Here is a 13226-nt window from a genome sequence, read left to right as displayed (position 1 = left end):
TATCTTCTTGTTCCTAAGTATAAAATCAGAAATAAGAAACAGCAGAAAAATAGGGATCCTATGACAAAGTTATATTTGTTATCTTTATATGTGTAATAAAACTTTTTTGTAAATTTAGGCTCACTTGTTTTGTCTAAACAACCTGAAACCTACAAAAAATATTTCCCTAAACATCTTAAACTTAGGTAAATTCTGTTGTAATTTAGTATCCATGAAATATCTCTGAAATTTGTAAAGGAAAATAGTTTTGTATTGTCTTAAAACACATAACAATATATGCTCATCTAGCTATAAATTTCATTTAGTAAAAGGAAATTCATGGCAAATATATGTAAAAAAACCCCAAACAGAACGTCAGGGGCTGATATAGTGACTTACATAGCTACCACAGAATATGAGTCACATAAGACTTTCAGTGGCCACCAAAAATGATCATAGCTTGGCCACATGTGAACAATATTAAAGAGTCTTTACTGTCACTGCTTGACGAATTTTACAAACAAGCTTTTGTTACACCATCCTTATGTCATATATGCATTTTGTTTTAAAACACTAAAATCAAATCACAGCCATTACACGTGAACTTTCTAGTGAACCCACTGCAGATATTTCCTTTTTTCTGCTGGTGAATATGAGTCACAGAAGAATGTTTAAAACTATAGAAACTCAACCCATGTCTGGCCTCACAAGTTCAGGAAGCTATTTGTGTTGCCCTTTTCCATATTTTTTATGGAGGTATTAATTAGCCAAAGTTGTATAGTGTCAGTATCCAGACAGAGCCTGAACACTGAGATCATAGCTATCAGCAGTTTCCTAAAAGCCTAACCCTCTTTTTTTTCTTGTGTACCACTCAGAGATATTGCTGCTGCATATCTTAATGAAATAATGAAAATCTAAAATAAAAAGGTTTTGCTGGATAAGTTGGCTGTTCTAAAACATATCTAAATTTTATTGAAAAAAAAAAACAAACCCAAAACATAACAAAGTGAAATTTTGAGATGGTCTTTAGGCTGTAAAGATAGACATCTGCATTATGACAAATCTGCTAATTATGATTTCCGTCCATTCACTATTAATCATATCCTTCTTATGTGTTGTATTATCTCATCAAGATCATAGAATCATAGAATCATAGAATAGTTAGGGTTGGAAAGGACCTTAAGATCATGTAGTTCCAACCACCCTGCCATGGGCAGGGACACCTCACACTAAACCATAGCACCCAAGGCCTCATCCAACCTGGTCTTGAACACTGCCAGGGATGGAGCATTCACAACTTCCCTGGGCAACCCATTCCAGTGCCTCACCACCCTAACAGGAAAGAATTTCCTCCTTATATCCAATCTAAACTTCCCCTGTTTAAGTTTTAACCCATTACCCCTTGTCCTATCACTACAGTCTCTAATGAAGAGTTCATCCCCAGCATCCCTATAGGCCCCCTTCAGATACTGGAAGGCTGCTATGAGGTCTCCACGCAGCCTTCTCTTCTCCAGGCTGAACAGCCCCAACTTCCTCAGCCTGTCTTCATACAGGAGGTGCTCCAGTCCCCTGATCATCCTCATGGCCCTTCTCTGGACTTGTTCCAACAGTTCCATGTCCTTTTTATGTTGAGGACACCAGAACTGCACACAATACTCCAGGTTGGGTCTCATAAGAGCAGAGTAAAGGGGAGGGATCACCTCCTTCGAGCTGCTGGTCACGCTCCTTTTGATGCAGCCCAGGATACGGTTGGCTTTCTGGGCTGCAAGCACACACTGCTGGCTCATGTTCATTTTCTCATCAATCAAAACCTCCAAGTCCTTCTCCGCAGGGCTGCTCTGAATCTCTTCTCTACCCAACCTGTAGCTGTGCCTGGGATTGCCCGACCCAGGTGCAGGACCTTGCACTTGGCATGGTTAAACTTCATGAGGCTGGCATCAGCCCACCTCACAAGCGTGTCGAGGTCCCTCTGGATGGCATTCCTTCCCTCCAGTGTACCAACCGAACCACACAGCTTGGTGTCATCAGCAAACTTGCTGAGGGAGCACTCAATCCCACTGTCCATGTCAGCGACGAAGATGTTAAACAAGACTGGTCCCAACACTGATCCCTGAGGGACACCACTCGTTACTGGTCTCCAGCTGGACAATGAGCCTGTGACTGCAATTCTTTTCATGTGTGAATTTTTTATTCACCAAGTAGTCCATCCATCAAGTTGATGTCTCTCCAGTTTAGAGACAAGGACATTGTGCGGGACAGCGTCCAATGCTTTGCGCAAGTCCAGGCAGTTGAAATCAGCTGCTTTGCCCCTATCCATCAGTTGTGTAGCCCCATCAGAGAAGGCCACCAATTTGGTTCAGGCATGATTTCCCCTTAGTGAAGCCATGTTGACTGTCATGAACCACCTCATTGTTTTCCATGTGCTTTACCATGCTTTCCAGGAGTACCTGCTCCAAGATTTTGCCAGGCACAGAGGTGAGACTGACTGCTCTGTAGGTCCCTGGGTCTTCCATTTTCCCTTCTTGAAAATGAGGGTTGTATTTCCCTTTTTCCAGTCGTCGGGAACTTCACCTGACTGCCATGATTTCCCAAATATGATGGACAGTGGCTTAGTACCTTTGTTCGCCAGCTCCTTCAGGACCCACGGATGGATTTCGTCAGGTCCCATGGACTTGTGCACATTCAGGTTCTTAAGATGGTCTCAAACCTGATCCTCTCCTACAGTGGGCCCAAGATCTTCATTCTCACAGTCCCTGCATCTGCCTTCCAAGACTCGATTGGTGTGGTAAGAGCACTTGCCGGTGAAGACTGAGGCAATGAAGTCATTCAGAACCTCAGCCTTCTCCAAATCCTGTGTAGCCAGTTCTCCCGAGAGCTTCCTGAGGGGGCCTACGTTCTTCCTAGTCTGTTTTTTATTTGCTATGTACCTGTAGAATCCCCTCCTGTTATCCTTAACATCCCTAGCCAAGTTTAATTCTAACTGGGCCTTAGCTTTCCTAACCTGGTCCCTAGCTTACCGCACAACATCCATGTACTCTTCCCAGGCCACCTCTCCTTGCTTCCACTTATTATAAGCCTCTTTTTTCATTTGAATTTTCCTCAGGGTGTTATTCAAATGGTGAATACAGTAAGATGAAAGCCAAAACCTGAAATTCCAAGACCATTAATTTCATTTTTACAGTATCACATATGTCTATAACAGTTACTCAGTTACAGGGAAGAAGATAGAAGCTAAGTATCAATGATGTAGTCAAACTTTCCAATATATTGAACCATATATTCAATATAGGTATTTAACCTAGAGGGTGAGGAATCAGAGGCTGCATTCTGCTGCTCTCAGTCATTTCATGTAGTATCCTCCACTGAAAGTAAAGCACGTCTATTCAAATTTTGAATTTAAATACTATTTCTTTTTACAGTGCCTAGATAATCCGTGACACATGCTTCAAAATGTGTGGATGTTGAAAATCTTAATGATTTTAAAAAGTGACTTGGCAAATTAAAGAAAAATTTACAAAGTGCCCTTAAACATGAAGATAATGTTTCTGGCTTAGGAAGTTCCTGACCTGAGGTCCTGGGAGGTTACAGTATGATCTCTGTGTGGCTGTTTTATTCCTGTACACTTCCCTAGACATTTGCTGGTTTGGCCATTGGCAGAGAGTGTGTTGGGTTAGATCATCTCTTGGTCTCACTGTTCTGATGTTACTAATTAACAGGACTAGCTGTTGGGTAAATAACTGTTTGTTCTTAACAATTGTTAGAAAATTCACTCCTAAGTACTTTATATTCATTTGTTCAACACTTAAACTATATTAGAGGAAGAAAAGGGTCAGGTTGGGATCTAATGAAACCAGATGGATGTTTGATGAAATACTTGAAACTACATCAAATCTGAGCTTGATCAATGAAATTATCTGGTTCTATCCTCAGCAAAATGTTTTCAAATTTCTTTTGTGTCAATCTAAATTAAACTCAATATCAGGGCTTGGTAGTTATCTTGCTGTTTTTCACATTCACTTCAAATTTTCTTTGACTCTTTCTTTGTGCCTGCTATGGAATCATAGAATCATAGAATAGTTAGGGTTGGAAAGGACCTTAAGATCATCTAGTTCCAACCTCCATGACATGGGCAGGGACAGCTCCCACTATACCATGTCACCAAACCATTATCAAAGATAGACAGCAACACCACAGTCACTGAAGTGAAACACCTGGATAACTGGTGAGGTTTATCACACCTGTTTGTGTGGAGCACGGTATCAAATATTGGTACACTAACCCGTACAGCTGTTTTCTCTATAAACTCTTTGACCTTACCATCCTATTCTGAATTCCAGTAGGTTATTAATTATATAGTGTGTAGTTTTGTAAATTAGTTTCTGATATTGATTCAGAAACAAAATCCTCTGTTTTATTGAACCATAAATTGGTGAGGCTAAAAGCAGAACATGCTTTTTGATTCTAACATGTCTATTTTCCATCTGGATAGCAGTCATTTGCTGTTCAGACAGCAAATATATTTGTGAGTGTGCACACTCTGTAAGAAAAAGATATGTTGTGCAGGAAATTAAAACAATGCCAGAACTATTTGTTTTTTATTTATTTTTTAGTGAAGAATAACAAAATAATAATACACGCTGTAGCTGAGAAAATTATTTCCAATTGGATAGTTACATGTACAAGTAAGAAAGTTACTTTACATCAGGCTAAGTAAGAGCCTGGATCATCTCTCATTAAAGAGAGCACAAACTCTTTAACAGGATTTGGACTCTGCATCAGAAGAACACACCCATGATGTTTATCTGTAACAGCATTGCAGGCCAAAAGAGGAATCAAGATCAATAGCAGTCTTTTAATGTAATTCCCAAGATTTGTGCCTTAACCTTCCAGTTTATACATCATGATGAAGGATAAATCTTTGCTTTCCTTATTCAAGCTAAGTTAGTCCATTCTTCCTGAAAATAAGCCATAGACAAACAAAAAAATTTGGCCCTTACACAAAGTAATGGGCATTCCTCCTTAAAAATTCATTTTGTAATCTGCAAGAATTTAAGATGCCGCATCACTCTGCCTCATCATCAGTGTGTTTTTAATTTAAGGTTGGATAAAACTGTCAGTGCAAGGTTTTACAGACTGGAACAACTGTATTATCAAAAAGTCAACCATAATAAAACATATTCTTTACACTGGGATGGTTCAGAATGTCTTAGATTATATCAGCTTCAGGAAAAAAGGGGATTATTAGGATTTATCATTGTTCAAAAGCAGCTCCCTGCCTTTGTGAAGTTATTGTCTGTACCCTTTGTCATTCAAAGGAGAAATCAAATGTTCCCACAAGGTTCCTAGATCAGCAGACCCTGTCTCCCATATCTGCCTGTGTCCTACTCAAGTCCTGCTGGCTGACTGAGCAGCTGGCAGACTGTGCAGAAAAAGCAGTCTAATGAGCATATGTCAAAAAAAATGACTCCTCACAAAACAGATCAGCTGCAGCAAGCTTCCAATAAAGAGAATGGCCTGTGCTCACCCTGACCCTTGCTCTATGGTAGAAAATTGCCTTGACAGTGTATGGCCAATAGATGGATGGGTCATAGAAAGCAAGCAAGAAGAATGTGATGGTGGGGTTAATAGAGGAACTTGTATAATTAAAGTGCATGCTGTCCAAGACTTGTCCTTAAAGGTTCTCTTAATTCCCTACAGTGTTCATTTTACATTTCTGGTTTACCTTAAACCTACTGCTTTCCAGGTTATCTGTAGAGGTTTCCATATGTTCATGGAGTATTATTCCACATTAACATGGCAGGTATGGAATACTAAGCGATTTATCTAAGGCTATCTGAAAGGTTTGCAGGAAAGCAGAGAACTTGAGGTTCCAGGTAGTGCTCTCACTTTTATTCGTTTGCAGGGAGTGCTCATCTAGGTCTGTGCAGCACCACAGACTTCCTTGGACCACTGTTTCAACAGAAGTCTTGTGACTAATGATGGTAATAGGGTAAATGGTTACGGCAAACCTTCCTAAAATGCCATGGTTCTCCATTATATTAATAAATAACCACTGATATCAGAGCATGCAGGGTATTCACTTGCAACAGGCTGATGTTTCTATCTTTGCTTTCCACCAAAAATCTGTCAGGCTGCTCTCCCAGTTTCTTCTGCTTTTGTTCCATTACCAGAGTAACCTGGTCCAAGATATATGCTTTCGTACGGTTAGCATGTTTGTGTCTTTTCTGTTTGGCTTGCCTTATACCTCGGGGCTGTGTAGTGAAGAATGAGCTGACTCTTGGGTTTGGGGGATTTTGCTGCTGTTGTCTAGAGCAACTTGTTTTTTAAAACTTATTTTTAACTGGTAATTCAAGAGTATTTTATACAAACTGGGGGAAAAAAAAGGGATATTTCAGAAAGACAAGGAAAGGGAGAAACTTAATATGGCATAAATGTGGTAAAAGTAGGAAAGAAGTACAGACATTTCTGATAATTTTAAATGATTTTTAATGAGAGGAATTGGTTCGAGTTGAATCTGAGATGCATGCCTGTAGGGAGCATCAGTAATGATTCCAATCCTTCTCTATTTCCCAGTTTGTCTGTTAAACAATAGAAATGCACTGGGAAATGTAAGTCTTGTTGAAACAGCAATCTTGTACGATTACACTGAAAGCTAATGTCTTTAAGGTACTACAAGTTTTAAAATCCCAGGAGGACAAATCTTCCATCGATGGAGCTGGAAAGAATGAAATTTCAGTCAAATGTAGATGAGGTACATGTGCTGCATTAATGTATTCAGCTTTAGGCATGTGTGGCGAAAGACCTGAAGAGCTTCCTCTCAATATCATCCTCAGCTTCTGGCGTTCTCATGTGCTCTTCCCTGAAATTGTGGGATGGGAACATACAGATGAGGGACAATATTTTAGAAATATCAGTTTTACATTTGCATATAGCTAAGGCAAAACATAGCCAAGCTCAGGCCATGCTTTATTGCAACACAAATTATTGACTCGTAAAGTGTAACTGAGCGATATCTGGCAGACTGAGGTATGTTGGATGTTAAAGTGATGGCTTTTTTTTGAGCAGAAATAGTGTGTTCACCATTCTATATAAATTGAAGCCAAAATAAACACCTCTTGCAGATATTAATATTCATTAGTATTTGAATCTTTATTTCATAATGCCTGTTATTTGCAAAAGGTGCCAGAATCAATGCAAATACCTCAAATATAAACTCCTTTGTTGAGCTCTTTTTTAACTATGACTGGATTTGTAAAAGCATAATTATGGCTGAGTAGATATTTACATATATTATTAAATAAATGTAAAATAATTGCCAGTGAGACAAGAATACCCTGGAATACCTGGAATTCCATCCCCATCTCTTGAAGTATGTAAGACCAGGTTGGATGGGGCTTTGAGCAATCTGGTCTTGTGATGGGTGTCCCCTGGCTGTGTCAGGGGGATTGGAACTAGATGATCTTTAATGTCCCTTCTAACAGTAACTATTCTGTGATTCTACAAAGAATAAGATGACCTTATGAAAGTCTAGAAAATAAGATTTTTGGAGGAAAGATTAGTTGATATTAAGGGTGAATAACAGTAAAAAATAATTAGCTTTTGAAAAAATGGACTTTTAACAGTGTGCTACCGAAATTAATATGGTGATTAAAGGAGAGGGTTAAAGATTAGCTTCTACAGAACATCCTAAACCATCATCATTCTTCATGAAATGCTGCTGATCACTGGTTTTGCTTTAATTGCAATTTTATAAGAGCACATTTCTGAAAGTGATGTCTGCACAGATAAAAAAAGAAATGTAGATTATCACCAGAAAAACTGTTCATTCTGGAATTTCATTTGAATAGAACACCTCTGAGCATTCATTTGCAGACATCTTTACTCAGAGCAATAAAGTAATAGTTTATCCCATGGGGAAATTTTTAGTCAATTAACCATGTGTTATACGGATATCCAGGTGTTTAAGCATATTATGCTGATTGACAGGTGAGAGTGTTGCTGACATTATGCCAATATACATGTATTATACCTAACTTACGGTAGCAACAGAGGCCACCAATTACAGAGATTACTTTTTCTACAGAAATCACAGCTGTTTCATAATCATTAAAATACTAGTTTAACTGTCTCCATGTATTGGTAACAGGGGCTGAATAAATTATTGTTATACTTTAAGGCAAGTAAGAATGATTAACACAAGTTGTAATCATACCTGCAATTGAAATGCTATGCTAGGTCTATCAGTATGAATTATTTTGCAGGTTTGTTGTTACATAAGATACAAAAAAGGTATAATCTCAATTTTACCTTGAATGGATTACATGGGTGTTACCAGTGACAAGGTTTAGATAAAATATTTTGAGAATAAAATGCATAGAGAATAAATTTGTGGGTATTTAAAGAAAAAAAAAACAACACTGATGCAAGTTAGCATCATTACTTTTATGTGCCTTAACCAAACCTAAACTGTGTTCCTTGTTATAGTCAAGTCAGAAATATAGTTATATCCATGGGGCAATTCTTTTTATTCTGACAGATATGTGAAACAGTTGAAACACTCTCTGCAGATGCTTATTTCTCTCCATTAACTCTAAAGTGAAATTAGGGTGAATAGCTTTTATGTAGCTGATTAATTTTAGACATCTATGCTTGCTTGAGTTAAAGTTTCTTAATGATTAAATTTATCTGAGGATCTAAAAGTTCTTTAAATTTATGAATGCAGTGAAAAATCTTCACCCCACTGCACTCATCATTCCTTTGCCTGCTTTCTATTTATATTGAGTGGGTACTTTGAAGGGCATGTTCTGGTCATGTCTTATCCTAACTGAAATATCTGCAACATGGAAAGTACATGAGCCTGGTCCCTCAAGATCTGGCCATCACTTAACAAAGGTTGTACAGACCAGTAAGTCTCTCATAACCCTGCAAAATGAGCATAAATTATTTATAACCCCCAAGATAGCTGAGATGAGGTGAACAGAGGTCAAGCAAATTTCAGCTAAATGATGCAGACTTTTCAAAGCATCTTCCACATTTCATTCAAATGCTCCAGCCATCATTATTCTTTGAAAATGCCAAGGTTTTGTTGCTTCACCTTGGGAAGTCAAATACTAATGTATGGCCAGTCATCTATTAAACGAAAAAAATCTTCAGGTAGGACCGGATTAACACCGAGTTACACCTTGTGTGTAGTTTAAGGCTCCTATGAAGAGTTCTTCAATAAACCAATGTTGTTTAGTTCTTAATCTGATTCAGGAAGGAATGTTAACTACTGGCTTGAAGATCTTTTGAGCTCCATCTTGTGGCTAATTCAGTAATTTTAACCTCTTGAGAGAGATGCCTATCCTAACTGTAGTCAAAATAGCACTGCTAGTTTAACATCATATTAGCATGTGACTGGTTTTATTATCTTCCCATAGATAATACAGTATTTTTGACACCATTTTAAGAATATGCTCTTCTACCTTTTTTTTTTTTGTCCCCTACCTTTTTTTTTTTTTCTTTTTAGGAGTACACATTCTGTTAGCAGGCTGTGTTATACAGTTTGTAGTTGTAGAATTAGGCATATTAGAAAACTACCTGTGAAAGTGTGGTTCATGTTGCACTGGTGGTACTCACAGATGAGAGCAGAAATCCCACCCTGATATGACCATTTCCTCTATGAATAAGAAGGCTGTCTTCCAGTTTTCTGGTCAACTCCAAAGCTAAGCAGTTCTGAAATGCACTACTGCCCAGTTCTTTTTTACTTTGGAAAGCATCTTGATTTTTATATACATTGACAAAGGACATTGCTGTGCCTTGGACAGTTTATACCATACTCTGTATGCATAGCAGCAGTTGACAAACAATGGATAGGGTATTATTACCAGGAGTAATTGAAAGAAATTGTCCTTTACTGGATTGGCAAAAATACGTAGTTTGGAGCTGGAATGTACATGCCTTACCCATTTTCTGCATTTTTTGATATTAGCTACACTCAGACTATATGCAGTGTTTTGCACCATAATGTGCTTATTAGGAAAAGGTTAAAACATGATCCTTCATACCTTCCTGTGAAATTACTGCCAATGAAACTTGTCAGATGAATGTGTTTTTTTTTTAAACTATTAAATGAATTGAAGGGCAAACTGCCAGAGTGATAATGCTGAAAATCAGAACGGGAGACATGTTAGCGACAGGCAACTCTCTTCTGCATCCAACTAGCTTACAAGTACTCATAACATCTAAGTAGTTTATATAGGAGATGGGACTCCCAAAAGACAACTATCCTGAATTAGAGGTGGATTCTGACTTGCCCCCAGAAGCAAGACAAGATTTCTCTCTCTGCAGGAAGCCTGGAGAAACCAACTTCCTGACAACTGAGGTTCACAATTCACTTTAAACAATGGGACTGTTATTACACATATGCATGTGAGTGCACAACCCACAAGGATTCTGCGATGGTTAAATGGGTTCACTAGAATCACAGAAGCAAAGAATCTTAAGGCAAGCTGACCTGGAGAGAGAATTTACTAAGGGTGCTTGCTTAACATCCCTATCTTAGTCCATGCCCTCTTTAGTCAGATATCAATAAGGCAAAAGAACTGTGAACTGAAATGAGATATTCCATTTTATGCAGACCTAAGAAATCTTGAAATTGGCTTTAATCTGGCTACCTTTCACACAAAGAGTTTTCGAAGCTCTCTGGAATTATGAAATATTACTGAAATACAAAAATAGTGGTTTGATTTAAAAAATATTAAAATTCCTTTTGTTTCAAGAGGGCACTTGAAACTGAAAAAGTGCTGATTTTTTTTTTTTTTTTTTTGTTACAGCTCTATTTATTGTTTTTTGGAGATGCCCTGAGGCTAATGGGCTTTGTCACAAATCACCAATGCAGGTGAGTATTGTAATTCACTCGAATCCCTGATTGCAGCACTTTGAATTATGAGCAAGGGTTAAAAATTTCCATGTTCTGATAGCCAGATTTGCTCTTGGGGATTTTAGGAACTACCTTACTCAAGCAAAAAGTTGCTACCTCTTGACCTTTAGGAATTGCCAACTGTTTACACATTTCTATGACATGGCCTCTCTCCCACACATTGAAAGAAGTCATAACAGATGCTGGAAGCTGAAGCTTTGGTCACAAAGTCTTAGGACTTCAGTCACAATGTCTTAGAGAGCTAACCTTTTAAATAGAAAGGATTAATATGTAAATTTCATGTATAAATTGTGCCTTAAGGTTCCTGTTAGTATCACTGATATTTGGTGAATCACTGAAGTACATAAGATTTCTTCACTTTAATATTGTTCTTTCTTTGTCTTTCAAACTCCTCTATGTCTGATTTGGGCTATGTACAGAATGCACCGTTGATAGAAAATGACATTCCATCTTCTCTTTCTGTGATGGCTTGTCACTGTATTGCTCATTATTGTTTTTCTAGAGGAGGGGTGTGCATTGGAAAAAGAATAATTGGAGAAGCTTCGCATGCAGTACAGTCCCTATATGCTCTGTTTATGGTGATTCGCATGAGAAATGGTAAAGTGGTATCTGAACTATGCATACTATTACTGCAATATATTTTGGATAATGAGCCAGTCAGTTTGGAGCTCTGGTTGGCTACTTCTATTACTTTTGCAACTGGGCAAAAATACTGTATCCCTAAGCAAAACCAGCAAACATCATTGCCTTTTCTTATTGCCAGTCAGAGGAATAGACATGCACCCTGGAGCAATTTTTATCGTAACAGAATAAGCAGAAATAAATAAAACCTGATCATAATAGAAATTAGGTAATAATAAGCAATACTTTCCATGTTAGGCCTGCAGAGAGTATGAAGCTAGCTAAAACATGGCATGTTCATGGTTTTGGAGGAGGCTTTGTTACTTCTCTCCATTTGTCCAGTTTTGTATATATCTACTGAAGACAGGAACATCTCTGAATTAAATTTCCTTAGTGGAAAATTTCATTTGACTAACATGGTTTTCACTAGAATCACTACTTCCTCTGCTGACAATGTAGTTTATGATATCAGAAAACCAGAGGGAGGTTTACTTCCAAAATAAATAAAATTATGATGTCTTAAGAATGGCCAAAGCTGACTTTCAGGCTGCACCTCCATGTTTCTGTGGAGTAGTTGGTGATGATCTCAAGATGAGGTACACCCTGCCCTGAGCCAGGTGCTTGAAAGTATCCTACGTATACTTGTTGGTAAATCTTTCCAACAAAATCAGAAATCAGAGGAAAATATTATTTTGTTTTTTGCAGAAAATATATAAGAAAATGTAATGGAAAAATTGATCCAACTTCAAAGCATGCACATTAAAGACTAATATTTTAATCAATTTTGTTAGGGAAGATTATTGTTAAGGAGGAAAAATATCCTAACCCATGAAAAGAAATGAACCAAGCAGTAGGTATTTCAAACAAATTCCCTTGATGTTCTTCTGTAAATGAATGCACCCATAACCTATGTGAAGCCTGACTAAAGTAGCACCTTTAACAATTACCTCACTCCTTTCTTTCCATTAAGGATGTAACAGTCCATGTGATAAATTGAAGGCTGTGAACACAGAAGGCATTTTGATGTCTGAAAACCACTGGCTCAAAGTGCACTTGCCAGTTTTCTTATTCTCCCTGCTTTGTGTGCTACCTTTCATGCCTCAGTTGCTGTAAATTAATCTTTGGACAAAATATCCTTCCTGATCCCTATTAAGCATGGTTGGTTTTGATAATAAAAATGAACTTTATTATTCAGTTAAACACATGAAATGAAATTTTGGCTCCAGTGGAGTGAATGGGAATTTTGCCACTAACATCAGCACAGCCAAGATTTCACTCATGAACTGTTAAAACAGTTGAGATTATAAATTTTTTTCCAGTTCAGTTAACAACTCTATAGTAGGGATAATGGAAAAAATAATAAATTATCAGAATGGGAAACATCTTCATGTATAGACAGTAAAGGCTGGCTCCATTGTTCGACTGTGTGAATCACAGAATTTCCAAATCTTTTTGAAACAAGAAGAGACACTTAGCCCTCCTTAGTCCCCCCATCAATAAACTTCAGAAATAAGGAGACATTTTTTTTCCTCACTTACTCAATGCTGAATATGAAATAATCCTCTGAAACCTATGGAAAATTTCTGGAAACATTCCCAGTTTAGTGAACAAGGTATGGCTTATTAAAAAAAAAAAAAATCAATAAAGTTGAATAGATTAAAGAAAAATGCCTTAATGCCAATATTTCATTATTTTTGTTTTTGAA

The 13226-nt window shown here is 37.7% G+C and overlaps 1 protein-coding gene across 3 annotated transcripts in view; it reads right to left on the bottom strand.

Moving 5' to 3' along the window:
- LOC133272638 (triadin-like) overlaps window positions 1-13226 on the bottom strand; it is a 95458-nt gene that overhangs the window by 13252 nt on the left and 68980 nt on the right. The gene's annotated exons all lie outside the window — the stretch shown is intronic.

Source organism: Pezoporus flaviventris, unplaced genomic scaffold (genome assembly GCF_033815535.1).
Source record: "Pezoporus flaviventris isolate CSIRO_AGI_PZ_B2104156 unplaced genomic scaffold, CSIRO_AGI_Pfla_v1 ptg000031l, whole genome shotgun sequence".
Taxonomy (NCBI): domain Eukaryota; kingdom Metazoa; phylum Chordata; class Aves; order Psittaciformes; family Psittacidae; genus Pezoporus; species Pezoporus flaviventris.
Note: the sequence above shows the minus strand (reverse complement) of the source record. Positions and strands in the feature narration are given on the sequence as shown.